We start from the raw sequence: 16,337 nt of genomic DNA, 5'->3' as shown, positions 1-16,337 counted from the left end.
AGATTTGGGCATTTGTTTTGCCTCCAAACTCCTAGAGACTAGGATATTGAGACTCCAGTGAATTCACCTTTAGAAAGATTGCATGTAAAAATGTGCTTTGAAGTTTATTATAACTTAAATTTTACCCATATGGGAAAATTCCCTCTCTAAAAAACTTTCTGTGATATTGAAGGAATTTCGCTTACTTACTAACTATTCTATGTCATGAATTATGTTTAACACTTTACATACATTATCATCTTTTATTTCCCAACAACAAGACTATCAGTCTAATTTTATCTATAGGAAACTGGGGCTCCAAAAAGTTAAGTTAATAAAAGTCTCACGGCTAGAGAGATCCAAACTGATATTACGGATTCAGATGTATCTACTTACCAAGTCCATGCCCTTTGCACTCCCTATGACCAAATATTCATTATCTAATGTGATTTTTTTTTTTAAGATTTTATTTTTTCCTTTTTCTCCCCAAAGCCCCCCAGTACATAGTTGTATATTCTTCGTTGTGGGTCCTTCTAGTTATGGCATATGGGATGCTGCCTCAGCGTGGCTTGATGAGCAGTGCCATGTCCATGCCCAGGATTCGAACCAACGAAACACTGGGCCGCCTGCTGCAGAGCGCGCGAACTTAACCACTCAGCCACGGGGCCAGCCCCTCTAATGTGATTTTTAATGCTCACATATAAAACCAGAAAAAGCAGACCCTGAATATGAAATATATAATCTCTTTCTTATAGAGATTATAAAATTATTTTGAAGACTAATTCTAGAATTTCACTTTCCTCAGTCTGGGCTTCACGAATCAAGTGCTTTAGTTCCTCAAATCTCCCAACTTAACGAGACTAACATTTCCTAGTTAAAACTTTTATGATATTAGAAAATAAGAATAGTAATGATAATTTCAAAATTATGACACATAAAACTTTGTATTTTTCATTAATTTGGTACAAAAGAAAAATTAACTTGGGGCCTGCACGGTGGCACAGCAGTTAAGTTCGCATGTTCCGCCTCGGCGGCCCAGGGTTTGCAGGCTCAGATGCCGGGTGCGGACATATGCACTGCTTGTCAAGCCATGCTGTGGCAGGCGTCCCACATATAAAGTGGAGGAAGATGGGCAAGGATGTTAGCTCAGGGCCAGTCTTCCTCAGCATTTTGTTTAATCTTCAAACAATAGCCAAATCAGTGAAATCACTATCCTTTTATTCTGATGGGAATCCAAGTTTGAGAGAGATTAACTGACTTTCCAGGTCACACAGCTAGTGAGTGACTTGATATGGAGGCAACTGCATCCAGAGCCCACCACAACCCAGAGCTTCTCTCCCAGGGCAGGTATCCTGTGAACGCGAGTTACTCGTTAATCAGATGCCCAGGCACAGGACTGAGGCCGTATCAATGAAACACAAATTACTAGCAAACATGGCTTCTCCTCCCTAGTATATTCCCAGTGAACCCATTTTGTTAACTGGTTTGTTTTGAAGCATTGTTTGGAGAGGACAATAGTGAGGGGTGATCCTTTGACACCTGAATAATCTACCAGAACACTCACAAGTGAAAGCATTATATCAGCAACTGCCATGATACCCTCTTTCTTTAAAGATGGGTTTAGAAATTCATGTTTTGTTGGGAATGTACTGGTTGGTAAGACAAGTTGAAAATAGTTTAGGGGGAAAGTTTTACTGAAACTCCTTTCAAATCAGTAAGTCATAATATTATATTTCATCCAGTCTATTACATCATTGATTATCATATGTACTACCAGATACTTTAAAAGTAAAGAAGTGGCCAATGACAATTGTAAGGTAGCATTAATTAGAAGATGCATCCTAATTTTAGGGATATTAAGATGTGGGGAAATAGGCATATTAGAAGGCATGAAATATTATAGATATTATCAATGTGTTTTAATGTCAAAATATATTGGGATACTTCAGAAGCAAACAAAATAACTGGATTATCACGTACAAACCATTGGTCTCTAATTCCAAATATTTTCATAAATAATCCTGTCAGCAGAATGTTGAGAGATTAATGATGCCATACCACAAGGAAGCCCCAGGGAATAGCAGCAACAGGGAAATATCAATATATATAATTCTATTTGCGCTGATTATAAAGTAGGCCACTGTCAACAATTAACCTTGTTATGTTTTATTGTATCGAAAAATTTTGTATCCTGAGCCTCATTCTTAGGAACATTGATAGCCATTAGGTTGCATAAAATTAACAAACGGAAAAAGGCTGTGAAACTAGAAAAGGAGGGGTGACTATGATTTTATCCATTTGCACTAAATTGCTCAAGAAATAAATCAGATCAACAGCAAATACATCTTTTAGGTGACTTGACCCACATATTGGTTACCTAGGATTCCAATGAAACATTTAGCTATTGCAGCCTTAGGGCATCCATGTATTGACAATTTACAGACGTTTTCTTCACCTAATTTGTTCTGCTATTCCTAAGGAGGGAAAAAAAGCCAGTTACCTTAGCAACTGCAAGGTTACATTTTATCTTGAAGCTGCAGAGCTTTTTCAGGAAGAAAAAAAAGTGAATTCGTGCTGACATTCCATCCTCATTGGGTGATGGCGTTAGTAGTCAGGTTGAGAATAACACGCAAACACCTTTATCTTCCTACTGCCCAATCTTCAATGACAGCATTTTGCATTGATTGTCTTCATTTTTTTTCTTTTATGGGAAATGAGGGAATTACCAATATCAAATATGGATAAAAAGAAATTGTCAGAGAGAGGCTACAGAGAGTGTAGGTCGTCACAGCTGACCTTCATTATTTCTGTGAGAAGAGAAATCGGTGGACAATTGGCAATTGTTATAACGGGAAAATAAACACCCTGTCAAGTGTCAGTGGCTAGAAAGTCAATTTCCAGCCCTAATAGAAGATAGCTGTAAGCCTGTCCGCAGAAGAATAGATTTTTCAGAAAGTACTAAGTTAAAAACACATTTTAACAATTTAATTTGAAAATCACTCTAAAAGCTGTGGTTCTTGAGCTTCCATACTTGAGGCTACACAGGAAAGGGCACTTGTCAGATCTTAGCATGTGACTTCAGCTATGCCCAAAATATGACCGACTTTAAAAAGGAAATCAGGAGTAAGGAAAATGGACGGGAAAATGAAATATAAGAAAGTATATTAGGTCTCTTTTCCTTAAAATGACTGAAACTCAGGGGCCGGCCCCGTGGCCAAGTGGTTAAGTTTGCACGCTCCGCTGCAGGCGGCCCAGTGTTTCGCTGGCTCGAATCCTGGGCGCGGACATGGCACTGCTCATCAAGCCATGCTGAGGCGGCATCCCACATGCCACAACTAGAAGGACCCACAACGAAGAATATACAACTGTGTACCGAGGGGCTTTGGGGAGAAAAAGGAAAAAAATAAAATCTTTAAAAAAAAAAATGACTGAAACTCAAATTGGAGTTAAGCTTTCCTTTTTATTGTTTTATTCCTTTTTATTGTTAAAAAAGGAATATAAACTCTAGGGACCTTGGATTCCCCAGACCCCCAGCTCCATCTCCTCAAGACCAGGAGATGGCCCTGCTCTGCCTTAGTTCCCTCTCCCTGAACTGCGGCCTGAAATCTTTCTCTAGGCAGTGAGTTAGCCAGTCTTACAGGTCACCTCTTTTGTTTCCAGTCTCTCAGGGATCACGTCCCTCTGTTGTCTGATGCCCAATGTCTTGAGAGCCGTTGATTCATATACTGTGTGCAATTTTCATTTGTTTCAAGCAGGAGGGTAGAGCCAGTCCCTGGCAGTCTATCTTAACCAGAAGCACAAGTCTGTTCTCTCCCCCAACATTTAATTCCACAAAGATCCCTGACTGATTGCCCCTGCTTCTGCTCTACTCTCATTTATGTATAGTCACTATGTCCAAGCAAAGGGGACAACACGATTAGCAAGAACTGAGTCACATATCCAAACGTGGATCTATTTGTTCAACTGTCAGTTTCAGGAAAAAAGTAAAACTATTTGCCAGACAACCAAAACTAATAGCTATCAGAATCTACTTCAGAAAATATGTTCTTATCTAAAAAAAAATGACTTTGGGGAAATGCCAATTTCATTCCAAACTTGTTTGTGGTTTTATTGTTTCAAGCATTCCCGGATCATATTCTGTGTACCTGGTGATGTGGTGGGCACGGGAACACTAAGATGAGCAAGACGAGAGAGTGGCCCTGACAGCTCATATTTCAGTGTTTCCTTTGCACACTGTTTTCCAGTTTTGCATAAAAGCTTCACAGACTCTCCCTCCTCTGATCCACACAATGGCTCTGGGATAGATTTAGCGTAGAACGGTAACATTATTGATTTTGAACCCATCTTTCAGATATCTTATTTTAAACATAAAGAAACAAGGCAATGGTCAAGCCACATGTCAAAGGTGAAGTGATTATGAAGTAGCAAACTTGATATTGTTGAAGTGTTGACTACTGTTAATGCGATGTGAACCGAGGCCCCTCATACACTCTCTGCTGCTCTTTCCACTACACCAGAGTGTCATCCTGACTGCACTGCAGAACTGGACATTACCTCTTACCTTCAAATATGGAACTGTGTTTCCTATTGTTTGTAAGCCAAATAAATTACTCCACCCTTCCCTGAATAAAACTCATTTTTTATTTTCTCATTTTTATTGCTTATCCTTCAGTCCCTACCCCAAAACCAAGGAATGCTCTGCTTTTCTTTAGCTAGTTCATAAGACCTACATTAAATAAACCAGAAAATTTTTTATAAAATAATCTATAATGAGGAAAATGAGAAAAAATCTCTATATAAGAGTGATCAAATATTATTTAAACATATATGTTGTACACACATGTAAGATCATAAGATAATATGCCAAAATGTTAACATCGTTTTTTAAAAATCCAGGATGCCAATTAATGGGTGATTTTACTTTAGTCTTCATTTCTTCTTTATTTTCTAAATTCTTGACAATGAGCATGTTTTACATATAAAGTTATTCTTAAAACTAACCTCTAAAAAAATTTATCTTGTCTACCTCCTGATGGAAATCTTCCCTGATCAACCAATTTAATAAAATGTTATTACTTTATTTGCATTACAGTATTGCATAACACATTATAAATATTATGATATATTCCATGAGATTATTTATCATCTCCACCTGAATTATATGACACTTTAAGGCAGAAAACATATGTGTTTTATTTTTTTAAATCTTCTAATAATTTATCTGCTCAGTTAAAAAGCATTAACCAAATGACTTCTAAAATTGTGCGTTTCTTGCCTGTGAATCTTGAAGGAGATTCAAATAATAAATACAGCAACATTTATTGTGTTCATACTATGTGCTGGGCTCTGTTCTAGGCAGTTGTATATGTTTTATCTCATTTAATCCTCAGAATGTTTCTTTTTAGTTTTCATTTTATATATAAGGAAACTTAAATGTAGGAACAGATCAATTTATCTAAGCTTTCAGAGCTAGGAAGTGACAGAACCAGTATTTGAAACCAACTAGATTACCCTGTAGTCTGAACCACCACACGATACATACCTTTCATGCTTGAATAATGTTCAAAGTCTCTGTGGGGCAGGGATGAAGTGCTGAAGGAGTTGTTAGACATCCATTTCCTCACAGGAATAATACTAGTACCTGCCTAAAAGCACTGCTTTAAAAATTAAATAAACATATGACCATGACTTAGCACCAGCACCTGGCATGGAGAGAGTGCTCTATAATTGCCAGTATTAATATTTTTTCATATATGTGCTAGCTAGTGTGAATTCAATTAGGCTGGAACAGTCACAAGGCTAAGCAGACATTTTGTAACAGTAAGTGTGAATTAAGGACATGCCTCCACTCTAAGGAAATCCGTTTACTATAGCTTTTCTGCAGCTTTTCTATACCAAGAGGGTAGCTGCAGCCACGGCTCTTTGAGATTCTTCTTTTCTTGAAAACCAGAGGCTTCACTTTACATTTTTATTTTGAAATGAATGGATACTGCCATAGGATTATGAATTGGCTGTCATGATCAAAACAGAAGCATATCAATTTTTTATCTTTAACTTTTTTTTTTTTTTTTGAGGAAGATTAGCCCTGAGCTAACATCCACTGCCAATTCTCCTCTTTTTGCTGAGGAAGACTGGCCCTGAGCTAACATCCATGCCCATCTTCCTCTACTTTATATGTGGGACGCCTCCCACAGCATGGCTTGCCGAGCAGTGCCATGGCCGCACCCATGATCCCACCCGGCGAACCCAGGCCGCCGAAGCAGAACATGCGCACTTAACCACTGCGCCACCAGGCCGGCCCCTAATCTGTAACTTTTAATCCTGTTCCAAAACAACAAACACATAAGAAAGCCAGGTCAAATCTTGCCTGTTTTAGTAAATAGGTCAGATTTCAATGAGTAAAACCAATAAAGGGAATTTTGTTTAACTTCAGAGCCTACTATTTATGAAAATAAGGGGTTACTTATCTAGTAACTACTAAGATCTTCCTAGAAATTCCTCCTCCATCTCTCTATTTTTCAATTCCATGGATATACCTGCATAAGTGACCTCAAATTCAGCCCACTTTGACAGTAATTTTCTAAGACTTAGTGAAAAAAGACTAATTTCTGTAGCCACCCGCCTGTTTCTGGGGCCATGGTTGATTGATGGCTTATAAAGCCTTTTTATACAGCACTGACATTTTAAAGATACTGGCCAGTCTGAACTTTCCATCTGGCGTGCCTGATTTCCCTTGTCCCACTTTCCTGTAGTGACTTATTCTGTCCTTGAGCTCTAAACTACTTTGATTTAATTTAGGCCTGGAGGCTTGGGGAAAGTTTATTTAAACAAGAAATGAGAGTAATGCCTCCAATGGTGCATGGTATGGGGAAGCAAATCCCTCACTCCCTGGCATTTATTTATGTAATAACTCGACTGCCAAGTACAAGAGATATTCCAAAAACCTCCATGCGCTTACATAAAACTAGCAGGAGAGGTGGTCAATGCTTGCAAAATGAAGAGAAATATGGAGAAAATTAATTTATTTCAGGCCAAAATAAACCCAGCTTCTGTCTTTGGAAAAAGAGATAATTGATGCAAATAAGACATATATTACCTAGGGCTGGGGAAGCAGTTAACGCTTTTTAAAACATTCTCTTGCACATTATATCATTACATCTTCGTTCATAGTAACACTGTGACATAAAACAGTTTTCTCAGAGTCTTGCAAATAGTCAACTACTAAAGACCTGGCCCTTTATGCAGGGAGCCTTCTATGAGAATAGTGTCTCTGTCTCAATCTTCCTTCCATTTTGTTTATCCAAAAATAAATTCAAAGCACATTCTGTATAATAGATCCAAAATGCAAACTTATTTATGCTATCAATCAACACCATTAATATTTTGTTTTTGAAGACTGGTAATGCAACCCCTTTATAGATGCCATCGTAAAAAAGCAGACATTGGAGACTTAGTTAAATGTTGTTTAACAGTGAGAAATATTCATAGGTAATATTATTTTATTGGCAAGTAGTTTTGTCCTATCTAATCAATCTAATCAATCAATCTATCTAATCAATACTTTTGTAAAGTATTAGTATACTACAGTATATAGCATATAAAAACTATATAGTAGGTTAGAGGTATATATATATATGTAGAGAGAGAGTACCTCTATACTATATAGAACCATGGGAAATTTGAGAACAGTTTTGAAATATTAGTACAAATGGACTATCCCATTTTGGAAGCTATCCATGACAAGGTTAAAGTCCCATGCTAAATATCTCTCAGCTCCCAAAAGGCTTCTGAGCATCTCCTTCTACCACTCAGTAAGATTATGGTCAAAGGATCAAAGGAGCACTAGGAAAGAGTCGGCAGATCTCAGTTCAAGCAATAGTTTCATCTTGAGTAAGTCACTTCATTTTTTTTCAAACCTAAGATTACTCATCCATAAAACAAAAATGCTGATTTCCAGAATATTTAAATCTATTCTAGTGCTAGTTTTCTATGATACTATGATTTTGATCTAAGCACTAGAAAGGTAATTCTGCTGGAAAAAAAAAAAGAGATGATGAATTCTCAAGTAAAATATAAATGAGTTTACAATTTTAATTCCTTTTTTGTTTTCTTTTGCTTTTTATCCCCAACCTCCCCCTCCCCAGTACATAGTTGTACATTGTAGTTGTGGGTCATTCTAGTTGTGGCATGTGGGACGCCGCCTGAGCATGGCCCAATGAGTGGTGCCATGTCTGCACCCAGGATCCGAACCAGCGAAACCCCGGGCCACTGAAGCAGAGCGCGCGAACTTAACCACTCGGCCACACGGCCGGCCCCACAATTAGAATTCCTATTGAGTGACAAAAATTGTCTGGATAGGGCTGTATATATTTGCTAGGTGTCAAGAATTCTGAGCTATCTGTGCAAAAGTTTTTACTCTTAATACCATGCTTATTTTGAAAAAGGACTTTAAAAAAGGCTTTATAGCAATTTAAAAGAAAAATTCACCTGTAGTAAGTCAAATAAAATTATTTAAGGAAAAAAGATCACAGATCACATAGAAAGCAAAGAAATCATGATACTAGAATTTAGGATGAGGTGATTCATGAAGCTATTAGTTTTATATTGTTTTCTATTATTGATATACTTATACATATTATCTCATACTTTCTTTGGGTTCCGAATCACAACATGGCTTAGCTGGGGGCTTCGGGCTCAAGTCCTCATGAAGTTGCAGTCAGGGTGTCATTTGGGACTGTAATCTTATCTGAAACACAACTGGGGTTGGTTCTGCTTCCAACTCACTCATATGCTTGCTGGCAAGATTTACTTCTTTGTGGGCTGTTGGACTGAGGGCCTCAGGTCCTCACTAGCTGTTGCTAGACACCTCTCTCAGTTCATTGCCATGTGGGCATCTCAACAGGGCAGTTTACAACATGGCACTTGACTCCCTCAAAGCAAGTGAGAGAGAGCACCTGAGATCAAAGTCACAGTCTTTATATAACCTAATATCAGAAATGACATTCCATTACTCATGCTGGAGTCTACAGATTTGAGGCAACTCAGTAAGCCCAGCCTTGATGTTAAGGGTATTACAAAAGAGTGTGAATACCAAGAAGCAGGGATCTGTGTTAGAAGCTGCCTAACACAACTCTGCACACTCAAAGCAAAAAGATATAAAGATCCTGATTACACAGTTCTTATTACATGATAAAATGATAATTATTCATTCTGTATGGAAATCTTTTCATCTTAATTGTTCTAAAGGAATTTTTTCATATGTATTTGCATACAAAGGCCATGAGCAATGTAATGTATAATATCCTGAACAGTTGCTTACAATATTCAGAAGTATCTTTCATAGTCATATCACAGCGTTAAACTATGAATGAGGGTATTTAAATGGATATTTAAATTAAACCCAAAAAGTAGAGAACTAATGTCAGTGTTTTTCAAAACTTCAGTGTGCTTAAGATTAAATGATGCATGTACAAAGGTACATATTCAGGTACATCTCAGTTGTACAAAATTCAATCTCTGGGGGATGGGCATAGACTTTTTTACTTTATAATAAGCACTCCAGGTAATTCTGATGCATCAGATCCAGAAACCACTTTTTTTTTTTTTTTGAGGAAGATTAGCCCTGAGCTAACTACTGCCAATCCTCCTCTTTTTGCTGAGGAAGACTGGCCCTGAGCTAACATCTGTGCCCATCTTCCTCTACTTTATTTGTGGGACGCCTACCACAGCATGGCTTGCCAAGTGGTGCCATGTCCACACCCGGGATCCAAACTGGCGAACCCAAGGCCACCAAAGTGGAATGTGCACACTTAACCACTGCACCACTGGGCCGGCCCCAGAAACCACATTTTTAGAAACACTTTATGTGGTTTCTCAACTGTCAACACCTCTTCTACATTCTTGGTAGATAATACAACAGAGACCCATTCTGGCTCTGTATCACGTATTTTAGTCAATTTCTTATGTTCTCCCACAGGCAGATTCTCCAGTCAAGTCAGTGAAACTTTTACAAATCAATATCGGGCAAAGCAAAAGATTAGAATGTGAAAGACAGATAAAATGCTTTGCTTTTTTAAGTGACAGAATTCAAGGAATTAAGAGGAATTACAGTTACATACTTGAGTTTCATGTTTTTATTTTAAAATTTTACTTGACATTATGATTATGGTGTTTCGTATCTTATGAAAAGCTTTACCCATGAATGCAGTCTTTAACACCTGCTACCATTTCACTATATTGCTACCAATTAACTTCAGGAATATGCATAGAAAATACATGAATTGGAAAAATTATTCTCAACATGTCAAAAATCTTATTCAACTATAAACTTTTTCAGGCATGGGGATGTCCAGAAAAGTGACGATCTTATACAAAATTCTACTCCAAGGTAAGTGATAGACAATTCATTGGCTATGCTGTTGCCCAAAGCAACCAGCAGATAAATAGTAAAGTAATGATATAGCATATGGATAAACATTGAATAGTTTGAGTGTTGTCAGCTTTATAAAGCTTTATGGTTTAAAGAACTTAACATTGCTTTCTGGAAGAACTAGAATTAAAGATATTACAGTAAATTTGGAACATTGATAATTATTATTTATATCTATTAGATATATAAAATTTTACCACTGGACTAATTATAAATTCTGTCATTACAAAATAGAAAAACTGCTATACAATGACTACATTTGAAAGCCTTAAAAATATGCACAAAGCAATCCTATAAAGAACATGAAAAAATTTTAATGTTATTTACATGACTTACCCTGAATTTAGACAATTTAAAACTAAAACCACCTTTATCCCACACAATGTAGGGAAAAAAATGCTTAATAATTAAAACAACTTCATCAAACCCCATGAAAATATACAGAGCAGCAAAAATGGTGATGCAACTATTTCACATAAATTGACTGAATTATCGCCTCAAGCTATAAAGAGTACGGGAAAAACAAAATAAAAGTAATGGCAGCTCCAGCTGTTAACATAAACAGAAATAGAAAGCAGTTTCATTTGTAAAAGGAAATGACACTTATGTTTTCTGGTCTCTAATAAAAAAAATATTTACAGTCTATTACTTTTACAATTATGTATTAGATTATTAGTATGTTCTTGCTGTCTTTGACATTAGCAGGCCTTCTCTACAATTAGTGAAATAATCTAGGATTGTTAACAATGTGTAGGAAATTTTGATTATACAGGAAAGTGGTAGATTTTGGCATTTACTCGTCTAGTAAACAACACCACATCCTAGAATGCCAAACCACCAAGGGAGACAGACATTTGATCTGACAAACGAGAGTGGTAACTGCTTCACCCAAATGTATACAGAACTTATAAACATGAACTTGATAAGAATAAACTCTTTTAGATTATTAATAAGTTGGTGCCATATCACCCAACATAGTATTCCAACATCTTCATCATCATCACTGTCATCATTATTCAACACAACTTTTAATGAGACTTTTTGTGTACCAGATGCATGCTGGCTACTGGAGACACAAGATGAACAAGACACAGGTTGGTCCCTTGAAGAGCCCACAGGTAGGTGAATTACCTGTTTTGTATTACTCTAGAAGACTGGAGTTAATTTAGGGACATTTGAATGTACATTTTTAAAATATTTTTGTACATTATACTCCCAGTAGGCCCAGAAAGGATATCACGAGAGTCATAAAAATATATACTAAAAAGTATTATTATAAGTGATGTTGATAATGATGAAAAGTTTCTCTAGCAATGATCATTTTAACTTTCTTCATCAGCCGGCACTTAATCCCATTCCTGGATTACCTGAAAATTTCCCTCTAAAATATATTCAACTGACATCTAGGAAACACTGCACTCTCCCAGCTAGTAGTGATTCTGGAATATATCCATGCCCTTCTGATTTCATGAGTGAGTTGTATGCTTGTCAAAATGAATTGTATTTATTCTCAAAAGATTCCTTTGCCAGTTGTATTTAATACTGTAATTATACAACTTAAATTTTACAAATACTAATAAAGGATTAGTACAAAAAGAAGGAGTTGAATCTATGAAAATTAGGTCAAAACCTTTAGAATGACTCAGTGATGTCAAGTTAGTAAAAGATAAGATTTGCAGATCTTGTTGCTTCGCAAACCCCACATCCATTCCCAGACCCTTCTCCATTCTGAGACTTCACTATGAGGAGTGGTCAGCTAAAATACCAGCAAATGATGTAGTCATAGATGTAGTCATCTGGCACAGTTCTGGCTAATGAGGCATAAATATTAATTAATTGGTGGCAAGTAGGAAAATTTTTTCTTTCCTCATAAATAAGACCTATGTCCCTAGAACATGATCCTAAGGTTTGCACCTGTGGCAGCCCTTTGTGACTATAAGAGAAAGGCCAAGAGAAGTTCAGAGAGAATGTTACCAGCCTAATGGCACCTGTCACTTACCTCCAAGATTTCTTGCTAAATGAGACCAAGGAAGGAACAAATGAAGGAAGGTAAGAGGAAAGAAAGGAAAGATGGAGAGAGGGAAGGAAGCAAGAAAGGAATGAATTTAGATAAGCATAGGAAAATTCTTTTGGCTATTTGCAGTGGAAAGCATTCCAAACTGATACCCTGTAGTGGTTGGTGAAGAGGGGGAGAGGGACCTAGAAGCATTTTTCATTCAGATTACTTCACGATTTTCTTGAGTTAGGTTTCACTACGAAATTAACAAACTGCAAATCGTAAGAATGTGATGGATGTGAGGAAGATGGGATGTATGGAAATCCAGTCAATGGACCTGAAATATTAGTGAATAAATGTGTGTTCATTCATATATATTGATAGTTTTTGTTCATTTGCTTTTTTTTTTTTTTTTTTTTTTTAGTGCCATGGAGTTGATTCTGTCTGTTAGTGAACCCTGTGTACAGCAGAGCAGAATCCTGCCTGGTCTTTCTGCACCATCCTCTCACATTTGGGTGCTATATCAGACAACAACGCTTTATTGCTATTCCTAGGGTTTTCATGGCTAATTTTGTCAGAAGTGGGTAGCCAGGTCCTTCTTTCTAAGATTGATAGATATAAAATTTAGGTATCTATGCATCATTTTCAGATTTCTCACTTAAAATGACTATTTCAATAAATCAACAAAAGCTAGCCCTGAAAGAATTAAATAAAAGAGCTTCCACTATACTCTAGAAAAAAAATCATTCAAAATGTTGGCAAGAATCAAAAATTAATGCTTAAAATGTATACATTGTGAATTTCCATCTCAAACTTTGGTAAAGTGGTAAATAGATAAATCGGAAGAGGTATATAAAAAGTTTAGAAATTAAAATTAGTAAATTTAAAAAAGTGTGTTAAATGAGGTAATGTGAAAACAAGTACTTCAAAAACGTGAAAACACTACAGATTATTAGGTCTTCCTATTACTACAAAATTCTTAAAGAAGTTTAAGAAAACAATCATTTCTGTTGATGCCTATCAAACCAATTAAGGAGTATTTCTTGACTAATATCTGCTGTAGTGGAAAACTAGAATTTAGAGTTGAAGGGCCCTGCCCAATTCTCCAGTTTTAGTGGAAGCCGGGTCTAGAATATCCCGCACAGAGGGCAGGAAGCATTTGCTTACACATTCTACGATAGGGATTTGCCTTATGAGTAAACTGGTTCCTTTTAGGGAAACCCGAGCAATTAGAAATAGCTTTTCTATATTAAGCATACATCTGTTAACCTATAATTGCTGTCTGTCAGTCTTAGTTTTGCCAGCAGGAATAAGATAGAGGGTTAAGACTATTCCTTTATCTATTTGATAGAGTTTTCCATTCTATTCCACCGTCTGCTCTCCAACTTTCTATCTCTGGGATAACAGATGCTAATTTTTTTCCAAGCATTTTTCACTTGAAATCCCTTTTGGATAAATTCATAAATTGCCACCAATGCTGCCCTCCTCTGGGCATGCTCCATCTGTCAACATACCAGAATAGGAATAATAACTTGGAGTTGACCACAGTATTTCCAAGTCCAACTTATCATCCAATAGATAAGTATCTTTGGAGTTCACAATATCTCCTTGGAAATTCCAGACATGTCTCTCTAGTATCTTCCTTAATATAGATATTTCGTATCTATTTCTGCAGCCTAAGATTATATTCACTTTTCTGATTCCTGTAAATCCTGCTACTCTTTTATGTATATGCTTAGTCATGAGATTCGCCTTTTTTTTTTTTTGAGTTATTTTCGAGTCTGAATTCAAATGATCAGTCACAACTTTTTTTTCATTGAATCCCCCTTTTCTTTATGTAATAATTACAGTAGTAACCACTATTTGGTGTGGGCGCACTTACAATGAGCCAGGATCTGTTCTAGGTATTTTACATACACATTATCTCTAACCTGCTCTACAGCATAAGAGGGAAAACATCACTTATTTTAAAGATGGGTAAACGGAGGCTCAATGAGGTAAAGTATATGGTTCAAAAGACATACATAAATATAAGATTATTCTATGTATCTCTTTTGGTGTCTAATATCTACTTTTTCCAAAAGTTATTTAAAAGAGGGGTCAAAAGGGGTTTAGACATTTCTCTTAGAGCCATGCTACACAAAGAGTGGTTCACAGACAAAAGCATCCACACCACCTAGGCAGAATCTTGGGCTCCATATCAGCCCTATTAAATCAGAATCCACATTTAAACTACATATCCAAGAGAGTCATGTATAAATTATAGTTTGACAGGCACTGTCTTGGATACAACCTGTATCACCGTCATCTTAGATATCCACTCACTTTCCATACTAGAGGATAATTTGAGTCAACATTCCTAGTCTCCTCTTACACAAAAGTCACAGTGTAAGGTCCATGTGTATGTATGCTAAAATGTCCTCTTAGATCTGCCTACATTCATACTGGTGCTCCTGATCATTGGCCCATTCCCGTAATTATTGCAACAGACATAAGTACACCAAGTCACCCCCACCCATCACCCATATCCTCAGCATCCTGCCTTTCTTTCTTTTCTTTTTTTTGAGGAAGATTAGCCCTGGGCTAACTACTGCCAATCCTCCTCTTTTTGCTGAGGAAGACTGGCCCTGAGCTAACATCCATGCCCATCTTCCTCTACTTTAGATGTGGGATGCCTACCACAGCATGGCTTTTTGCCAAGCGGTGCAATGTCCACACCTGGGATCCAAATCGGCGAACCCCAGCCCTCCGAGAAGTGGAACGTGTGCACTTAACCACTGCAGCACCAGGGCAGCCCCCAGCATCCTGCCTTTCTGACCTGCCTAGAACTGTGTGTACCAGGCAGGCTTTAGACTTTGCAGCTAGCCAGGTCTTGCAACAGACCATTCAGGGTCTACTTGATAGATTCAGATCACTTCAGAGATCTCAGGGCCTAACATTGAACTTGGAAAAGGGGATGCCATTTTGTTTCAGATCAAAGCTACATTCTCCAAGAGAGTTTGCCTGAAGACGGTTTATTTCTATATTTGAGGAAAGATTACTAGGAACCCAGTCATTAATAAAACGTATCCCAAAGCCTACTTGATGATTCACGACCTCTGTGTTTTGGTTACAGGGTGAGTATTAGGCCTCCTGACCACAGCCTCCCATTGCTAGTAGGATACCATAGAGACAGGGCCCATGTATATCTCAGAAGCTCCACCTAGTACTATGTCTTAGATAATTCATCACACAAATATTTGGGGAATGGTTGAAAAATTCCCCATATTATCTGAAATTACATTCCTAATACATATCAGGTTAATAACTTGCCACATGACTGGTAAGCCTGAACAGCATCAATTCTTTCTAAAATACACTTCAATAATTTACATTTTCACAACTGACACTTTCAACCCTGGCCATGTATCAAGCATGGCATCATAGATTTAAATAAATAAAATGATCAATGTGGTTTCATTTTTGTAACACAGCTGGATATACTGATTTCAGGTGAAAACATTCAACATCCAAGTGTCTTTATGGGTACAACTCTCTGTATCCAAAATTATTTTGAATTTTATTTTTGTAAAATCATATTTTAAATTATCAATTAAATGGTAAATTTAAGTTACAAAGTTAGAATTGGGTATCTGGGAAAGAATGCTGAAATCAGAACTTGAGTCCCAGATATGCCATTTACTAACTCTATAACCATGGATAATAGACAATTTTCTGATTTAATATCTCATGATGAGAATACAATGAGATAATTTGATGTTCTTTCTACTAAAATGTAAGCTATTATTTACATTTGAAATGAATTATTCTATCTCAAGTTCTGCCTTAGGCCTTTACATAACAAACTTCCAAAATGTAACATTTAGTAAAAAAGTCAACATACCCCAGAAATCGAAAGTAGTAATAATGACAATAATAGTTAACATTCAGATA

General features: G+C 36.8%; 1 protein-coding gene across 10 annotated transcripts in view; it reads right to left on the bottom strand.

Moving 5' to 3' along the window:
* Positions 1–16,337, bottom strand: part of NAALADL2 (N-acetylated alpha-linked acidic dipeptidase like 2) — a 1,266,186-nt gene that overhangs the window by 835,088 nt on the left and 414,761 nt on the right. The gene's annotated exons all lie outside the window — the stretch shown is intronic.

This window comes from Equus przewalskii, chromosome 18 (assembly GCF_037783145.1).
Source record: "Equus przewalskii isolate Varuska chromosome 18, EquPr2, whole genome shotgun sequence".
Lineage (NCBI taxonomy): Eukaryota > Metazoa > Chordata > Mammalia > Perissodactyla > Equidae > Equus > Equus przewalskii.
The sequence above is the reverse complement of the archived record's forward strand: the minus strand, read 5'-3'. Positions and strand labels throughout refer to the sequence as shown.